The sequence below is a fragment of the Eubalaena glacialis genome, chromosome 5 (assembly GCF_028564815.1).
Source record: "Eubalaena glacialis isolate mEubGla1 chromosome 5, mEubGla1.1.hap2.+ XY, whole genome shotgun sequence".
Lineage (NCBI taxonomy): Eukaryota > Metazoa > Chordata > Mammalia > Artiodactyla > Balaenidae > Eubalaena > Eubalaena glacialis.
This window is the reverse complement of record NC_083720.1, coordinates 143,409,376-143,429,365: the sequence shown is the minus strand read 5'-3', so window position 1 is coordinate 143,429,365 and position 19,990 is coordinate 143,409,376. Positions and strand designations below refer to the sequence as shown.

Here is a 19,990-nt window from a genome sequence, read left to right as displayed (position 1 = left end):
CTTGAGCAGATGTTTTTCATGACAGATTCATTTCACTCTGATGGTAAAATCTGGCTCTGGTACACCCTCTTATAGTTGCTTAACACCATACATGTTAGATAAATAGTGGATTAATAGTTCTTATACCCAGCAGTTTTAGATCTAGCAATTCAAGGTTCTTGTTCAAACCGTAATTAACTTAATATTCATGCCCCCTGTCTTTTAAAGCCACTTCTTATTAGCAAGACCTTTATGACTTCCCAGCACAGTTGGCAACAACTTTATTTCTATCAAGCAAAAGACAATATGTTACAGATATTCACTATAAAATAAATAATACTGTCAAAGGCTTTATCCTGTCTTGGGGCTATCCTTAGCCTTCAAAAAAATTAATTGGTCTCACAGGCTTAGATGGATTTTAAATTTTGAAGAGGGAATTAGGGAGGAGACATGTTAAAATTATCATTTTCGCTTTCCCTAAGGCACCCGGTCAAAGGCCACTCAGAATGGGAAATGTCCGCTTGAGGCCTTGCCCAGCAAGAACTAACAGAAACCATACCACATTCAGCTGCAACCTTTATTATATTTCTAAAAAGTGAATTCAGCTTCCAGTCCTGCCAAAATATATAACTAAGTTTTACAGTTTTGACCTTAGGTAACTGGGGAGCAACCACATAAGCTGACATCAAAGAATATTTGCTTTTATTTTTAAAATACGTATTTCATGCTTGTAAAATCTAAAGGTGGCCTGAGTGTGAATGGGGATGAGACAGCAGAAACGTGAACTGGGTAGGTAAAGGGTGGTTTCTTTTCTCTTAATAAGCTGGTAAAACTGCTAAGGAAAAAAAATCACATATCGAAAAAAAGATAACAATTGTTTCTAATTATCTCACCATTGTGTACATTGTTCCGTCTAGTGTGTGTGGGTGTGTGTGTTTGAATCATTGCAATAAGGCTAAGATCACAAAGATATGAAAACAATCAGATATGAAAACAATCCCTAGGTATTTTTCTTGACCCTCCAAAAGTAAAAAAGCACGAAATAGTTTTGCCAAGAGGAACAGATGTTTCTGTTGTATATTTCTTACTCCCTGGGCATGCTTGAGAATTCTAAATATAAATGTTCAAACAGACAGGGTGCAAACACACAGGAAGTTTGGGGGAGTGTGAGGATTCATTTCGGCGATTCAATCTGATTCACAATTTTACACATGAATCAAAAATCAGGAAAATTGGAAAAAGGACCATTTAGACATATTGACATGTGCGGCATGCATCTTAAAAAGAAAGCCAATTCAGAGAGGTAGCTAATCTCATGACTAACTTAAACTACGTAAAGAATAAATAGAAACAAGTTTCAAAGACATACATACTAACTTAATTTTGCATGATTATCGCAATGTCCTTATATGACAGACTGAATGGGGTCGGTCACATTCATAAATTCCCAAATTTCAATCATAGTTAGTACAGTTTTATATATTAAATTAAAAACTGAAGATCTGTCTCTCAGAAGAAACAGTAGAGGGGTCAGAATGAATATTCTAACTAACTAACCAACACATTACTTGACACAGAGTTATCTAATATTCAATATAGGACAATAATCTAAACTTGCTGCTCAGAATGCTATAACAAATTAAGCTCTTTGCCTCCAACGGATAGTGACTACAGTTTTCACTTCCACATGAAATGGCAATTTCATTTATTTCATGGCAATATAGTTTTTTGAAACTATAGTTTGAAAACTATATATTTCAAACTATATTTGAAAATACAGTTTTTTGAAACATTATTTTCTGAAAATAATGTTTCTGGGTAACATCATCAGGATGCGACATAGATTGTTCCTGACTTCAATTCCCCTCATAAGAAGACCAACTAGCGACTATCTATAGACAAGACACTGTTGAGAACATCCCAGTACCCAGGGATGAGGCTGAAGCACTCCCCTGGACCACAGAGGTGGAGAAGGACAACATTAGAAGGGTAAGAGAAGTGGCTACACTCTGCATTTTCCTATCCCAGGCTTCCATAGCACCACACTAAGGCGGCCCGTCCGGGCCTACCGTTTCTAAAGTGGGAAAAAGTAAGCCCAAGGTTGAGTTTCTTCTCCCCCAGCATTGCAGTGTGCTTCCCTGGAGGCCCACTCAGATCTTATCTCACAGGGATCACTAGGGGACCCTGCAGGGCTTGACCTCTGGAGAACAGAAAGAGATGGAGAGGGGAGTGGGGTTTACAGCAAACAGTGCTCAGATCTCAGACTGCATTCCTCCCTGCCGTGGTGCTTTAGCAGAGATCCCAGCAAGTAGCTCTGCCCATCAGTAGAGCAGAGCCAGTGCCTGCCCTCAGTTGACAGTTCTGCCTGATTCAGGAGCCCAGAGCGAGCCTCACTGGATCTGGAGCCCATTTTACTTCCCACCTAGGCAGGGAAGCAAATCTGAAGCACTGCCCAACTGCTGAGTATAGCCTCCAGTCCCACCCAACGAGGAAACCTGACCAGAGGATCCAGGCAGCCACAGAGTCTACTCTACAGCCGCCCTTGGGCAGGGAGCCAGGCCAGCAGTACTACACAACTGCTAAGTATAACCTCTGGCCCCAGATAACCAGAGAGTCTAAACAGTGACCCTGCACAACCAAATAACCCAGACTATGGTAACTGCCCAGCCACAAAGCCCAGCTTACGGCAGAGTCCAGCCTATAGCTTTGCTAGACTGCTGAATACAACCCATGGCCTGGCAGAGAGAGGGGGCCCAGCCAGGGACCCGCTCAATCCTGGAGCGTAACCCACAGCCCCACGTGACTAGGAAGCGGAGACAATGACCCCTCCTGACCTCAGAGCACAGTCTCTAGCACATGCAACTGCAGGATACACTTGGAGGCACCTCCCGACCAAAGAGCCTAGCCAGTGATCTTGCCAAACAGCAGAGCACAGCCAGATGTCTATCCGGCCACGAAGCCCATCCTGCAGCCCCATTTAACTCTGGGGCACAGTCTGCACCCCTGTCTGATCACAGAGCACTGCCTGAGGACTTATTTTACTATAAAGCCCTGCCTGCGGCCCTGCCTGGACACAGAGTTCAGCCAGTGGCACCATCTGCTCGGGGAGCACAACCTGAGACCCCCACCTCACCAGCAACAACTGCAGAGACCAGCTCACAGCCCTGATGACCAATAGTGGAGTTCAAGTGTCACCACCCCGTAAGAGAACGTAGCCTGCGACCTTGCCTGACCACAGGTGACTGCACAGCCCAGCTAGTGCTTCCACCTGATCAAGGAGTGCAGCCAGTGGCCCAGCCTGATCAGGGAGGCCACCCAACCACCCCTCCTGACTGCAGAGCCCAGCCAGCAGGCCCACCCAAACATGGAACCCAGCCAGCGGTAAACCCCTGACCTCAGAGCACAGGCAGCAATTGATTTGGCAAATGTCACTGCCCACCCCCACCCACACTGACTTAAGAAAGGAGGAACAGGGCTTCCCTGGTGGCGCGGTGGTTAAGAATCTGCCTGCCAATGCAGGGGACACAGGTTCGAGCCCTGGTCCGGGAAGATCCCACATGCCGTGGAGCAACTAAGCCCGTGTGCCACAACTACTGAGCCTGCACTCTAGAGCCTGCGAGCCACAACTACTGAGCCCATGTGCTGCAACCACTGAAGCCCGCGTGCCTAAGAGCCCGTGCTCCGCAACAAGAGAAGCCACTGCGGTGAGAAGCCCACACACCACAATGAAGGGTAGCCCCTGCTCGCCACAACTAGAGAAAAGCCACGCACAGCAACAAAGACCCAGCGTAGCCAAAAATAAATAAATAAAAATAAATACATTTATTAAAAAAAAAAAGGAGGAACAGAAGCAGGTCATATTCACAAAGCGTGCACATGACTATGCATTTACTGTCATGGGCTAGGACTGTGTTCATTCTCCTGTTTCTGTTCTTTTTGGACATTATTTTTTTATGATTACTGTTTACCTAAAATTTTATTTCCACACAATTATTTTAAATCTATTTATACCTTTTTATTTAAAGCTCACCTCTTGTAAACAGAATATATTTTGATCTTGCATTTTGACCAGTCTGACAAATATGCATTCTATTAGAGTGTCAGTTCATTTATTTTTCAATATAATTATTTAAATGATTGTGTTTAATGCTATCATTTTGCTTTTTTTTTCTATAACTTCCATTTACTTTTTCCTCTAGTACTTCTGTCCTACCCACTTTTGTGTTAATAAAATTAGTTAGGTAATATATTTTATTTTCTGTATTATTATCTCTTCAGTTATAGCTTTTTGTATTATTTTAAATGTTTGCTCTGGTGATTACCATTTATATTTTAATATATGACAGTTGATTTAAGATTAGCATTATACTCTATCAAATAAAATATAGAAACTTGCAACAGTATAACTTCATTTACCAACCCCACTATGTTACTATTCATTCCAGTCTGATGATTTTCCCTTTAGCATGTTTGGAAGCACAGTTCTACTCAAAAATTTTTCTTAGCTTTTGATTTGGCGAAGGATGCTTTTATTTTACCTTAACTTTTGAAAAATATTTTTACTGTATATTGATTTCTGCATTGGCAGTTTTCTTCTTTCAATTCTCTAACAATGCTTTACCACTGTCACCTGGACCCCATTTTTTATGATGGGAAGTTAGCTGTAATTTTCACCTTATATATAACGTATCACTTTTCTATGCTGTTTTCAAGATTTCTTTCTTATCTTTGGTTTTTAATAGTTTGACTATGATGTGCCTAGATATCATTTTCTTTGTATTCACCCTACTTCAGAATTTTCAAGCTTCCTGAATCTGTGAGTTCACATTTGTTACCATATTTAGGAAAATTTTGGCATTATTTACTCCATTTTCTAAAAATTTATTTTCTTTTCTCAACTTCTGAAATTTCAATTATCCCTTGATACCGTCCCAGTTGTCACTGATATTATGTTTTCTTTCTTTTTTAAAATTCTTTCTTCTCTGTGATATTCAGGTTGAACAATTTCTATTGATATATTATCAACTTCACTATTTCCTACACAGTGTACAATGCAATTTTAATTCCATCAATTGAAATTTTTTTCAAGTTTTGTACTTTTGAACTCTGCATTTTGCTTTATTTCCTTAGTTTTCATGTCTCTGCCTAAATTGCACGTATATATAATAATTACAACAATATTTTCTGTTAAGTCCAAGAACGTATTTATAATAAATGCTTTAAAATCCTTGTCTACTGATTCTAAAATCTAGATTAACTCAGGGTTGGTTTGTATTGATTACTTTTTCTTTCAACTTTGGGTCATATTTTCCTGTTTCTACTCATCTCAAGTAATTTAATTTTAATGGACATTATGGATGACATATCATAGAGACTGTTGTTCATTTATCTTCTTTTTAAGAGAAAAAATTTAAGAGTTGTAGCAAAGAGTTGACTTGGCTGGAACAATATCCAAACCCTATCTCCCCTATATGGGCAGATTGACATCTCTGCTCAGTTCTCTTAACCTTCTATCTGTCCCTTACTTTGAGCTCCTTAGAATCTTGGAATTCTGGGGCCATCCAAAAACCTGCCTGTAATTCACACACATTTTGGGGGGCTTCTCTATTTAAGGGGTATGTTCCCTAACATTGCTACTGTTCTGGATGGCCCAAATTCTATCTTCTAATTTCTCAAGCCAAAAAGGCAAAAATTGTATAGTTCAGATTCAGCTGTTTTGCTCCCCAAGAAGTAGGGTTTGTCTCAAGCTATATGAATGAAATATAAATATAAAATTAGTATATAAACATAAATCTCATTCAGCTTTTGCCTTTTAATGATTGGCTCTTCAGTGCTTTTTCAAAATTTTTGTAACTCTCCAGTACTACTTTCAAATACTTAAAGAAAAGAATTCTTTCCAGAGTTTATAGTTAACATCTCTGTATTACTCCAATACAGCCTAAAAATATATACTAGTTAACTTCAAAAGTAATGTGAAATAAAGACATTACTAGATTTTTTTTTTTAAAAAAGATGAGATGATATGACACCTGTAGATCTGGATTAAAAATAATACTAAAGGATATTCCTCAGAGAGAAAGAAAATTGCCACATACAGAAAACACAGAAATGTGGGAAGCAATGAAGAACAATGAAAAGGAGAAATATGAAAATATAAAAATAAAACTGTGTAAAACAATTATTAAAGTCTAGGGATCACAGAATATGTGCAAAATTAAAAAGTATGATAATAATACAACAGATGGGAGAGATTTAAATGGGGTTAGTGTTTCATGGTCCTATAATTTATAGAGAGTCTTGAAAAATCTAAATGCTAAGTATATTTGGAAGTACTAATAAATCAAGAATGCATGTAGTAATATTTAAGGCATCTAATAAAATAATATTAAAATGATTTATAAAACAATCTAGTGGAAAAAGAAAAGAAATGCTTAATCATTTTATTTATCCAAAATAAATCATTCCACTCCAAGCTGCCCTGGGCCACGAAGAGCCACACAGGTAGATAAGACACAATAGTCTTTAAAACAAAGACTGTTAAAAAGAGACAAAGAAGGACATTACATAATGATAAAGAGATCAATCCAAGAAGATATAACAATTATAAATATATAAAAACCCAACACAGGAGCATGTAAGTACATAAAGCAAATATTAGTAAACATAAAGGGAGAAATTGACAGTAATACAGTAATAGTAGGGCACTTTAAAACCCCACTTATATCAATGGACAGATCATTCAGACAGAAAATAAATAAGGAAACACTAGCCTTAAATGACATGTTAGATGAGATGTATTTGATAAGTATATACAGAACATTTCATCCAAAAGAAGAACACACATTCTTTTCAAGTGCATATGGAATATTCTCTAAGATAGACTGATCACATGTTTGGCCACAAAACAAATCCCAATAAATATAAGAAGGCTGAAATCATAACAAGAATCTTTTCTGATCACAATGATATGAGACTAGAAATAAACTACAGGGAAAAAAATGCAAAAACCGCAAACAACTGAAGTCTAAACAACATGCTACTAACCAAACAATGGGTCACTGGAGAAATCAAAGAGAAAATCAAAAAGTGCCTTGAGACAATGTAAATGGAAACACGATGATCCAAATCTACAGCATGCAGCAAAAATAATTCTAAGAGGGAAATACAGCAATCCAAGCCTACCTCAAGAGACAAGAAAAATCTCAAATAAACAGGCTAATTTTACCCTTAAAGGAACTAAAACAGGGAAAACAAACAAAACCAAAACTAGTAGAAGGAAAGAAATAAGAAAAATCAGAGCAGAAATAAATAAAATAGAGACTAAAAAAAAAAAAAGAAAAGATCAATGAAACTAAGACCTGGTATTTTGAAAAGATAAAATTGATAAACCTTTATCCAGACTCATCAAGACAAAAAAGAGAGAGGGCCCCCAAATAAATAAAACCAGAAAAGAAAGAGAAGTTACAAGCAGGACCACAGAAATAGAAATGATCTTAAGAGATTACTAAGAACAATTATACTACCACAAAATGGACAACCTAGAAGAAATGGATAAATTCCTAGAAATGTACATTTCCTAAGACTGAATCAGGAAGAAATACACAGTATGAACAGACCAATTACCAGTAATTAAATTAAATCAGTTATCAAAAAGCTCCCAATAGAAAAATGTCCAAGGCCAGTCAGCTTCACAGGTAATGTTTCTACAAAACATTTTAAAAACAGTTAACACTTATTCTTCTCAAAGTATTCAAAAAACTGCAGAGGAAGGAACACTTTCAAACTCATTCTCTGAGGCCAGCATTACCCTGATATCAAAACCAAACAAAGACATACACACACAAGAAAAAAAAAAAAAAAAACAAGAAAGAAAAGAAAAAGATAAGAAAATTACAGGCCAAATCACTGATGAACATAGACGCAAAAATTCTCAACACACCAAATTCAACAATACATTAAAAGGATCACACACCATGATCAAGTGGGGTTTACCCTAGGGATGTAAGGATGGTTTAATATCCATATATCAATCAACATGATACACCATATTAACAAAATGAAGGATAAAAATTACATGATCACCTCAATGGATGAGGAGAAAAGCATTTGACAAAATTCAACATCCATTTATGATAAAAAATTTCTCAAGAAAGTGGGTATAGAGGAAATGTACCTCAGTGTCATAAAGGTCAAACATGACACACCCACACCTAACACCATACTTAATAGCAAAAATTTGAAAACTTTTCCTCTACGGTCCTGAAGAAGACATGGATGTCCACTCTAGCCACTTTTATTCAACCTAGTATTGGAAGTCCCATTCACAGTAATTAGGCAAGAAGAAGGAATAAAATGCAGCCAGATAAAAAAGCAAGTATTAAAACTGTCATTATATGCAGATGACACAATAGTATAAAGAGAAGCCCTAACGACTCCAATAAACAAGTGTTAAAACTAATAAATTCATTCAGTAAAGTCACAGGATACAGAAATCTGTTGCATTTGTATACACTAATAACAAACTATCAGAATGAAAAATTGAGAAAACAATCCCATTTACGGTTGCATCAGACAGAATAAAATACCTAGGAATAAATCTAAACGAAGAAGTAAAAGACTTGTATTCTGAAAACTTTAAGACACTGATGAAAGAAATTGAAGATAACACAAACAAATGGAAAGATACACTGTTCTCATGGATTGGAAGAGTTAATATTGTTAAAATAACCATACTACCCAAGGCAATCTACAGATTCAGTGCAATCTCTATCAAAATACCAATGGCATTCTAGAACAAACAATTCTAAAATTTGTATGGAAACACAGAAGGCCCCAATAACCAAAGCAATATTGAGAAAGAAGAGCAAAGCTGGAGGTATCATGCTCCCTGATTTCAAACTATACTACAAAGATACAATAATCAAAAACAGACTGGCACAAAAAACAGACGCATGGATCAATGGAAAAGAATAGAGAGCCCAGAAAGAATCCCACATTAATATGGTTAATTAATCTATGACAAAGGAGACAAAAATATACAGTAGGGAAAAGACATCCTCTTCAATAAATGGTGTTGGGAAAACTGGACAGCTACATGCATAGAATCAGACTGGACTACTTTCTCACAAAATACATAAAAATAAACGCAAAATGAATTAAAGGTTTATATGTAAAAACTGAAACCATAAAACTCCTAGAAGAGAGCATAGGCAGTATTCTCTTTGACATCAGTCTTCGCAATATTTTTTTGGATCTGTCTTCACAGGCAAGGGAAACAAAAGCAAAAATAAACAAATGAGACTACATCAAACTAAAAAACTTCTTTACAGCAATATAAACTATCACTAAAACAAAAATGCAGCCTACTGAATGGGAGAAGATATTTGCAAAAAATATATCAGATAATTGGTCAATACCCAAAGAACTCATAGAACTCAACATCAAAAAACAAACAACTCAATTAGGAAATGGGCAGAGAACCTGAATAGACATTTTTCCAAAGAAGACATTCAGACGGCCAACAGACACATGAAAAGATGTTCATCATCACTAATCATCAGGTAAATGCAAATCAAAACCACAATGAGATATCACCTTACGCTTGTCAAATGGCTATCATCAAAAAGAACACAAGTAAAAAATGTTGACAACGTAAAGAAAAGGGAATCCTCATACACCATTGGTGAGAATGTTAATTGGTGCAGCCACTGTGGAAAACAATATGGAGATTCCTCAAAAAACTTAGAACTACCATATGATCCAGCAATTCCACTCCTGGGTATATATCCAAAGAAATGAAAACACTAATTTGAAAAGATACATGCACACCAATATTCATTGCATCATTATTTACAATAGCCAAGATATGGAAGCAACCAAAGTGTCCATCAATAGATGGACAGATAAAGAAGATGTGGTATATACACAATAGAATATTACTCAGCCATAACACAGAATGAAATCTTGCCATTTGTGATAACATGGATGAATCTAGAGGGTATTATGCTAAGTGAAATAAGTCAAACAAAGAAATACAAATACCATATGGTCTCACTTATATGTGTAATCTAAAAAAAAAAACAAAAACAAATGATCAAAATAACAAAAATGGACTCACAGATACAGAGAACAAATGGGGTTGACAGAGCAAAGTAGGGTAGGTCAGAGTGAAATAGGTAAAGGGGATTAAGAGTTACAAGCCTCCAGTTATAAAATAAATAAGTCACAGAGATATAATACACACCATAAAGATTATCATCAATAATTTTGTAATAACTTTTTATAGGGACACATGGTTACTAGACTTATTGTGGTGATCATTTCATAATGTATGCAAATTTCAAATCACTATGTAAGATACATGAAATTAACATAACATTGTATATTAACTATATTTCAATTTAAAAATCTGGCTTTTCTATATTAATATTTGGAAAAGTAGGTATTAAGGCAAAAAACATTGCTACAAAAGAAAAGGGACATTTCAGTATAATAAACAAATTAATACACCAGGAAACGATAACAATTGTGGTTAGTATGCACCCAAATTAAATGGCTTCAAAATATATAAAACAAATGTTGACATAACTAAAAGGAGAAATTAACAGATTTATAATCAGAGTGGAAGATTTAGCAAATTTCTTTCAGTGATTGACAAAATAACCATGAGCAGACCAAAAAAAGTATAGAAGTTTGCTCAAGATGAATAATCCTGATCTAACTGACATACAAAGAACACTGTAATTAATAGTAACAGATAAATATTATTTTCACATGCCTATGAAGCACTTACCCAAATAGATCTCAAATTAGCCTCTCAATCATATCTCAAAAAGTTTCCAAGGAATGAAATTATATGAAATGTATAACACGACCATGGTGAAATTAAGCTAGAAATCAACAACAACAACAACAAAAATAATTAGGAAATACCTGAGTGTTTGGTAATTAAGTTTTCTTTTTGTAAATCATAATGGAAATTAGATTAGAAAACATTTTAGCCCTGTAATAATGGAAATTCAACTATCAATATGTTGTGTATTTGTGATTAGAGGGAAATCAATAGCCTTTAGTGCATATATTAGGAAGAAGGAAGCCTAGAATTTAATGAGCTCACTAACCAGCTTATAAGTTAGAAAAATAAAAACAATTACACCTAAAGAAAGTAGAAAGATGAAAATTATAAGTTAATAAAATAGCAAACAAATAAACAATTTTTAAAAATCAGTAAGTCCATGTTTGGAGACAATTCTTCTTGGTTCTCTTGTGGTTTATTTGGTTGGTGATCTCAAGATATGCCAGTGAGGGAACTGAGAGAGTGAGAGAGGAAGGAGCAAAGCCAAAGATAAGGATGTATAACTGAGGCTGAGATTGTTTTATAACAATAGATGATGTATTTTGCTACAAACTCCCGTGAAGCTTACCAATATTTTACAAACTATATGTAAAAATTTTGTGTCTTAAAGATGGAAGTCCAGAGCATTTATAAACCAGCCCTTAACACCCACTTGGTAAGGAATGCTCCTGGCACCTTAACCACTCTCTACGTTTGGACTCTGCTTACGTGGAGGTGGAGTTCCCACAGCATTAGCTTAGGCTGTGGGGCAGAATGTAGTAAACTACAATGTGTGCTCAAGATGAGGTACTAGCAGCACGTGTGGCCCAGTAGCGGTACAACATGGATTGCAACTGACTGAAGGTACTCTCTTGCCCTGGGCCCCTGTTAAAAACTAACAGTATTCTGAATCACACCGTATACATCAGCAGTAGCAGTATTTTCAAGTACATTGATATGCTGCCTCGGAAACTGAGAGAAAACCTCATAGTTCAGTCATCTTTATATGTGGTAAGAATAAAAAGTGCAATAAATTTTCTTATACTTGAGAGAGCTGTCCCCAAATGCCCCAGACTATTGATTCACTTTTGAGACAGGACTCTGAATCTTTAGAGTATTTATCTCCCATTCTTTGCACATATGTGTTACACTACAAAATCCAAAGTACTTCCTTCCCCTTGTTAACAAGATTATGTTAGGATGACTCACCAAAACAGTAAGCCAGCATTAGGGAAGAAAAGCAAGGTCCCTGCAGACTACAGTGAGACCGAGAAGAATTAACATGATCTTGGGGCAAGAAGTTAATGTGTACTGGTCTTCCTCCCAGGTGAATGTGAATACTTTTGATCCTCATTTCTGAAGTTGATTAAAATAAATTATTCCTCATATCAGTAGTCACAATCCAAGAATTTTAGGCTATGTTGATCAGTTCCAGTAAAAGCACCACATCCAGCACAGCAGCTAAGATTGGGGCCCCACTTACTATTCTGTCATTTTCCACAGCTCATTTGCTTCTCCCCTCAGGAATGTACAGGTGAATTAAACTGGGATATGCTGGTAATCACTGCATCTTCATTCTTTGAGGATGACATTATTCACTGCAAATTATCCTAGGATCCGGTATTCCTTCTGATTTACAATTTAGGCCTGAAATAGGGGCAGTTTCTGGGGCTTTTGTTTTGTCCTTCTTGACACGGACTCTTAGTAGCTATAGTAGACTCCATAGTAGCCAATCTGGCATTTGTTTAGTTTATCATTCCCAATATGCACTCTTGGAAACCAAGAAATAATGATGATATTTCTGTTCTTTCAATATCAGAATCAGTTAATGGTTAGTATCTAATAGCACATGAAAGAATTCTGTATATTCTTTTTCTAAGTATACTCTACTAAATGGCAGCAGAGTTCTTTAGGGGAGAGTTTACAATAAGGGACATTACAACGTCCTTTGCCAAAGAGATCTAGCCTCCACTTCAATCCAAATGCTCAGGGTTTGAACTTAGGTCTGAAAATCAGGTGAGTTATAACAATTTCCATTCGGGGATCCAACATCAGCCTTCTGCTTGTCAGCTATATATATATTTTAAGTTACATATGTCCACATCCTATGCAGCAGCCGTACTGTCAAAAAAGAACATGATCTATTAGCCACCACCACAGATCACTGTGGGATAAGGCACCTAGAGGTCACTCTGGTAATGTTATCAGTTAAGATTAACTACACTTTTTAAAAATGTAATTCCACAGAAAAACTTTGAGAAATGTTGTAAAAACATGCCTCTCTCAGCAGGAGCAAGAGCTGGGTTTTTTATTCGGATTTCTTCAATCATGACATAGATACGCTCTCAAGGAGTGCATACCCTGATATTCAAATCTGTTACCTTTGCAAAGTAACTTCCAATTCTTCAGTAAAGACAAACAAACAAAATTTTAGGCAAAGAAACACAAGTGCTGTCAGTTGGAAATGGTCTGGAACTCACTGATAGGATGTAGATGTGGCACCAGCATTTGCTACATTGCACCCCTTGTACTATGCAGATCCACTTACTGTCTGACATATGGAGATATCCTTTGAGTTGTAAAGCTGTATACACAAGTCTTGTCTTTCCCTAGAAATATTTATTCAGATTCCAAAGTGTGAGGACCCAGGATCCTTCCCATTATATTCCCAAAGAGACTCTTAGAAGGAGAGGAAGGACAGCTGGCTCCTTCTTTACTACAAATGCCAAAGTTATTTTCTGCGATACTTGCCTACAGTAGATCCTGTTACATGCAGGATTACATATGGTTCCTCTCACATCATCCCAGGGATAAGAATAAGGGCAAAGTGAGCCCTAAACAGTTAACAGTGTATATAAGTAATTATAACCTACCCTGTTCCAGAATTTTCATGCTGGCGTTCAAGACAATATTAATGAATGTAGACACTAAAGACTTAATAAACTCCTTTTTCCTGCCTGCTTATCTACTGTCAAGAGGAATCCAAAATGACAAAGCAGCAGCCATAATCCTGACTAAGGGTCAGGATTAGTGGACCCTTACTTGTGTTCCCTGATAGAAACATACCTCCCCTCCCCCTTTTCCCCCAAGCCACCACTCCCCACACTTTAGTTTCTTTATTCCAATGGTGCTTAAAGCTGTGCACATAGAAACACAAATTCCGAAACGGGTCATGGAAATGACAATGAGAGAAGCAAGTCTTATTTCCATGCAGTAGTTCTCAAAGCAGTGTATTCTACCTGTCAGGGATATAGTGCCACAAAATGGCCGTTGGTTCAAATTATATATTTTATCTTAAAATATAGCGGCGCAACTTCACCAGATGTCGTATCCAGCTTTGTACATTAGGTAAGCATTTACCTAATCATTACAATGTTTTCCCATTCAGGTTTTGGGAATGACTTTTAGCAAAATTTTCCCCACAGCCATAGGAGATGAGAGTCTCTTTAATCCTCCCATAGACTCTTTCTACATTTCACTGTGTATCATGAGTTGGCAGTTAGCTGAAATGAGCCTGTCATTTTCTTCTTTCATAGCATTTCTTCTCTCATTGCACTGAATAGAAAATACCCAAATGCACATTCATTTTAATAGTCAGTATCATTATATCTCTCATGCAATGGCATAAACCAGTGTTTCCTGGAGTAGTCTGAAGGGTCTAAGCATAATCTTAACCCCTTAGCATAGATGGGTTCTTTAGGCAAAGAAATGCAAGTGCTGTCAGTTGGAAATGGTCTGGAACTCACTAATAGGATGTAGATGTGGCACCAGCATTTGCTACATTGCGCCCCTTGTACTATTCAGATCCACTTACTGTCTGACGTATGGAGATATCCTTTGAGTTCAGAAATGAGGCAGGTGGGTTCTTAACCACTGTGCCACCAGCAGATGTCCCAGCCATAGGAATAGATATATAAAGAGTCTGGGGTTTTTGAGAAGGAATCACACTCAAGAGAAAGCAAATATAAAAGATGGCTTCCACTGGTTTTTTTTTTTGTACATCAGGGTATAAGACATGAAGCCAACAAACTAAAGAATATAAATGAGGGAATCACAATAAAATGGAACCTTCTAACTCAGCTGATCCTGGGACACATACTCCTCTGGGTTCCTAGTTGCAAGCTTAAAATGTCCTCGCTCATTAGGCCAGTTTAATCAGGCTTCCAATTTCTTCCAGTAGAAATCATCTTAACTGATATATGTGGTATGACAATGTTATCTGTCTAAAAATGAACAAATTTTATCTATCATAAGTAAATTCAAGGGGAAAAAGAATACAATTGCACTTAAGATTAAACAGTAATTATTTTTGACATATTTTCCAGCGAATTGAGATATAATTGAAATATTGTGTAAGGTGCACAACATGACAATTTGATTCACATATATACTGTGAAATGATTACTACAATAGGGTTAACACCTCGATCATTGCACATAATTACCTTTCTTTGTAGTATAGTGAAAACTTTTGAGATTTACTCTCTTAGCAAGTTTTAAGTAAACAATACAGTACCATTAACTATATTCACCATGCTTTAAACTAGATCCCCAGGACTTATTCAATTTATAACTGGAAGTTTATACTCTTCGATCAACATCTCCCCATTTCCCCTATCCCAGACTCCTGGCAAGCACTATTTATGAGTTCTTTATGAGTTCAGCTTTTTCAGATTCCACATAAGGATGAGATCATACAGTATTTGTTTTTGTCTGTCTGACTTCTATCAGTCAGAACAATGCCCTCAAGCTTTATCCTTGTGTTGCAAAAGGCTGATTTTCTTCCTTCTTGTGGCTGAAATATATTCCAGTGTTTATGTGTGTGTATGTGTGTATCACATTTCATCATTTCATCCATTATTGGGCACATAGGCTTTTTCCATGTCATTATTTACTATTGTGAATAATGATGCAATGAACATGGCGGTGTATATACTTTAAGGTGATAATCACCAAATTCCCTGCTTCCAAACTAAATCCTGAAGTGAAGTCAAATTTCACCTGTTCTATGAATTGGAGTCTGATATTTTAACTATTCTATGCATATATTAAGGTGGATCACATTAAGTTCCATTTTGCAAAGTCAAAAATGATCAAATATTGGGACTTTCCTGGTGGCACACTGGTTGAGAATCCACCCGCCAACGCAGGGACAAGGGTTCAATCCCTGGTCCAGGAGGATCCCACATGCCACGGAACAACTAGGCCCATGCGCCACAACTACTGCGCCTGCACTCTAGAGCCCGCGAGCTCGCGTGCCACAGCTACTGAGGCCCGCATGCCTGGAGGCCGTGCTCCGCAGCAGAAGTCACCACAATGGGATGCCTGCCCCGAAACGAGGAGTAGCCCCCACTCGCCACAGCTACAGAAAGCCTGCGTGCAGCAATGAGAACCCAATGCAGCCAAAAATAAATAAATAAATAATCAAATATTAACAATTTCATATGGAACAACCAATTTGTAATCTCAAAAATAAGTATGTAATACTAAAATATTGCACTGTTTTATATTTTTCTATTTTTATATCCATTTTCCTATATAGCCAATGTGATAGAAATTAGGCAGACAAAAATGAATAAGACCTAGTCCCTTCCCTTAAAGAGCTTACAGCTGATACCTAATAGGTATAAAGTAAATAAATGAAGTTATGAATCAATGAATACATACAGAATGTAACTGGCTGATACAGGGCAGATAGAGGAGTAAATAAAACATTGAAAATGTAAATGAAATCATAGGAAGTGGGTAAAACAGCCATTTATTACCTGTAAGTTACTAAGCAAATGCTTTGTAAATAACAATAGTGATAATAATACCTTCAATATATTATTCCCCACCTTATAATTAACATCACATAATTTCAGAGAGTTGATTTTTGTATCTTCCATGGTGAACCATGTTGGGGTTTTTCTCTTAATTTTGCACAAGCAAAAGATTTTTTAACGTGGCAAGCAGATATACATACATACATCTCAGTTATGAGGTATTGTAACAATTTTCTTTACGGGGGATATATAGGCTCTTTCTTTTTTTTTGGATGTAAGTTAAGTAGATAGTGTTTAGATGCAGGCTTGTTTGTAAGCAAGAGCATCTGGAAGTTCTGTAATTTGATAGTTATACAAAGACAATATATAATACACAATGTTGAGCATCAGTATAAATACAGAATTTTGCTACAACGCTTGTTCACCATAGAGGACACATTATTCCTTTATTAAAGAAGGCAAAATTTAATCTGTTAAAAAATGTTCTGAACAAGTTCCAGATCTAGAAAGCAATTTATAGTAAAATTCAAACTAAAGAACATGCTGTTCACTTTGTTTTCACATTATGTGATATATATTTTTTTCCAGAATGAAAAAAAAAGTACGGACTCCTGTTAGACTCACAACCACAGTAAATTCACCCTTGAATTTAGTAAGCCAGGATAGTGGATATCTTCAGTTTGGATTTCTTCCACTTTAGATATTTATTTACTTCAGAACCTGAGTACTAAGAATATTGAGGTGAAAACTAGACATGTAGACTGAAAATACATTTGGATAAGAAGCATTTCAGGAATGGCAGAGCAAGACCTCTGAAAAGCTGCTCCTCCATAAAAGCAATGATAATGATTGGCAAAATCAACTTTTTAGAACTCTAGAAATCAACCAAATGCGTGAAAAGTACCTTAGAAAACATTATTCAATAAAAAAGTAAGATAAGTGAGGTTTGAAATGTTATAATAGGCCCTGTGCCCACGCCTTACTCCCTACTTTACAGTAGTCTTGAAAAACAATAGCCTGGCTAGCAGCAACTGTGAAAACCAGCAGCCCTGCAGACATTGGAGGGAGCAGAATGGATTAAAAAAATCCCCTTCCTAACCAACATGGTCACGATACAGCCCGCTGCCTCCTAGGCAGACAGAAATGGACTCAGAAATCAAGGAAGAAACTCCTGTGCTTGAGGAATTCATTTCATGTTGTGGAGCTGAAACACAGGTTCTAAAATGTGGGCCCTGGATTGACCGCGTTAATACTCAAAGTGCCAACAGACCTAAGCTGCTTATTTTCTTTATTACTGGTAACACAGGTTTTTCTGCCTTTTATGTGCCATTTGCAAAGGCTTTGTATTCTTCAACAAAAAGACGCTTTCCAGTTTGGGTTATCAGTCATGCTGGGCATGCCGTGGCCCCCAAAGACAAGAAGATTCTGACAACTTTCGGACGATCCGAATGCTCGAGAAATTAAGGACATCTATGGACTCTGTGGTCAAGGAGAATACAAACTAGCTTTCCTGAGAACTGATGTGCCAAAGGAAATGAAACTCGTGGTCATTGGTCATTCTGTAGGCTGCTATTTTTCCCTTCAGATTCTGAAGCACGCCCCTGAGCTCCCAATAATTCGCTGCTTTCTGCTCTATCCAGCAATTGAGCGAATGACTGAGTCACCCAACAGCAAGCTCGCCAATCCACTTTTGTGCCGGCTTTGATATGTTCTCTATGTGCCTGGCTACTTACTACTTAAATCATGGCCTGAGAAAATCAAGTCCTCGATGATCAGAGTGCTCCTTCGAATGATTAACGTACAGAGTGAATTTTCCTTTCTGAATGCATTGGAACCATTCTGCCTCATTAGTGCTGCCTACCTTGGGAGCCAAGAAATGATGGAGGCGGTAAAGAGACAATGAAACCATAAAAGAACATGTACCTAAGCTCACATTTTACTATGATACTACAGATGGTTGGTGTCCAAAAGCATACTATGAAGACATGAAGAAAGATTTTCCAGAAGGAGATATTCAACTCTGTGAGAAAAAAAATACTTCATGCGTTTATCCTCTATTTGTTTACCAGGAGCCCAACATGGAAGCTGACTGGCTAAAGGATGATCTGTCTAAACTATAAATACTGACACAAGGAACAAGCACTGACATAGAGGCAGTAGGTGTACTGCCTCTTAGTAGTAAGTAGTATACTTAGTAGGTAAATGTTAACTTTTAATGTTTTATATTAGAAGAGAAAAAAAGTGAGACCCTCTTGGCCTAGAAACTATCAGCTCCTAGCTCCCCAGGCTATAGGCTGAAATATACACAGTTGATCAATATTCCATAGGATTAACAACACATTTTCCAAGACTCCGGGAACACAGTGATCTAAACAAGGTCTCATGTTTGCACAAGATGCCCAGTGGCACCATACAGTTTTGCTAGGCAGAATCCTTGCATACAAAAGGAAATCTAAATTTAGTTGATTTTAATTGAGTTACAGTGTAGAACAGGCTCCCCTAGAGAAAATTATGAAAGACCTACTAGAAAATGTAAGAGACCTGTGAATGTTATGTGTGTAGTCGGATATGTGAAGTGTATGAGATCATGAGAAGAATATACTCAAGTTCCAGTAGAGCAGGGAGTGATGAGCAGTGGATCTTGGCAGTGGACCAGCTCTCTCTTAAGGACAGAAACTGAAGATCATCCCGGACTAACTTTGCACAGGTCTTGGCTGAGATTATCAGAATCAGACTGGATCCCAGGATAGCCTGCACGTCCTACCTGTCACCACCATGCAGCGTGTCTCAAACCACCAAGTCAGCCTTCTGTCTGGCTGCCAGTGGAACAAACCCAAACAGAGCCAATGGCAGGGGAAGCACTGCTCGTTTCCTTCCCTGAGGAGTATGACTTCCTGATCTACCTTCAGTAGTCAGTGAATAAATTTTGTCAGATATTCTTCTGGTAAACTAACAACTAATAAGAGTTATTGAAGGATCCTAACTATACCTTCCTCCACAGCCAGCCAGCAAGCTCTGCTGGCTCCTCTTCTCCAGAGCCAAGATGGGGAGGCACTGGGCTGTCCCAAATCAACCCTGTACCTGCCCACATGCAACTGCCCCTTCTGTGATTTTCTTCAGTCAAATTCCATTGAGGACCAGCAATGAGCCAAGTACTATATAAGCAGTGAAGATAGATTGTTAGCTACATTATGATTCTTGTCTGATGACAATCTTCTATAAGTAATTTTTGAAAGGGCATCTTTAAATTGCTGAATAGAGAATCACCATAAATGAGTTTTCCACTTCTGCATTAGCTTTGTTAGTCAGAAAGAAATTATTTCACTAATGAACCAAAAGAACTGATTAAATTATGTGAATTCACGCTCTCTGGACACCTTGGGGTTCAGTAAAGAAGAGGCTTGTTCTCTGAC

General features: G+C 37.3%; 1 pseudogene; it reads left to right on the top strand.

The window, feature by feature from the left end:
* Window positions 1-17,720: 17,720 nt before the first annotated feature.
* LOC133092415 (lipid droplet-associated hydrolase-like) lies at window positions 17,721-18,697 on the top strand (annotated as a pseudogene).
* Window positions 18,698-19,990: the final 1,293 nt, after the last annotated feature.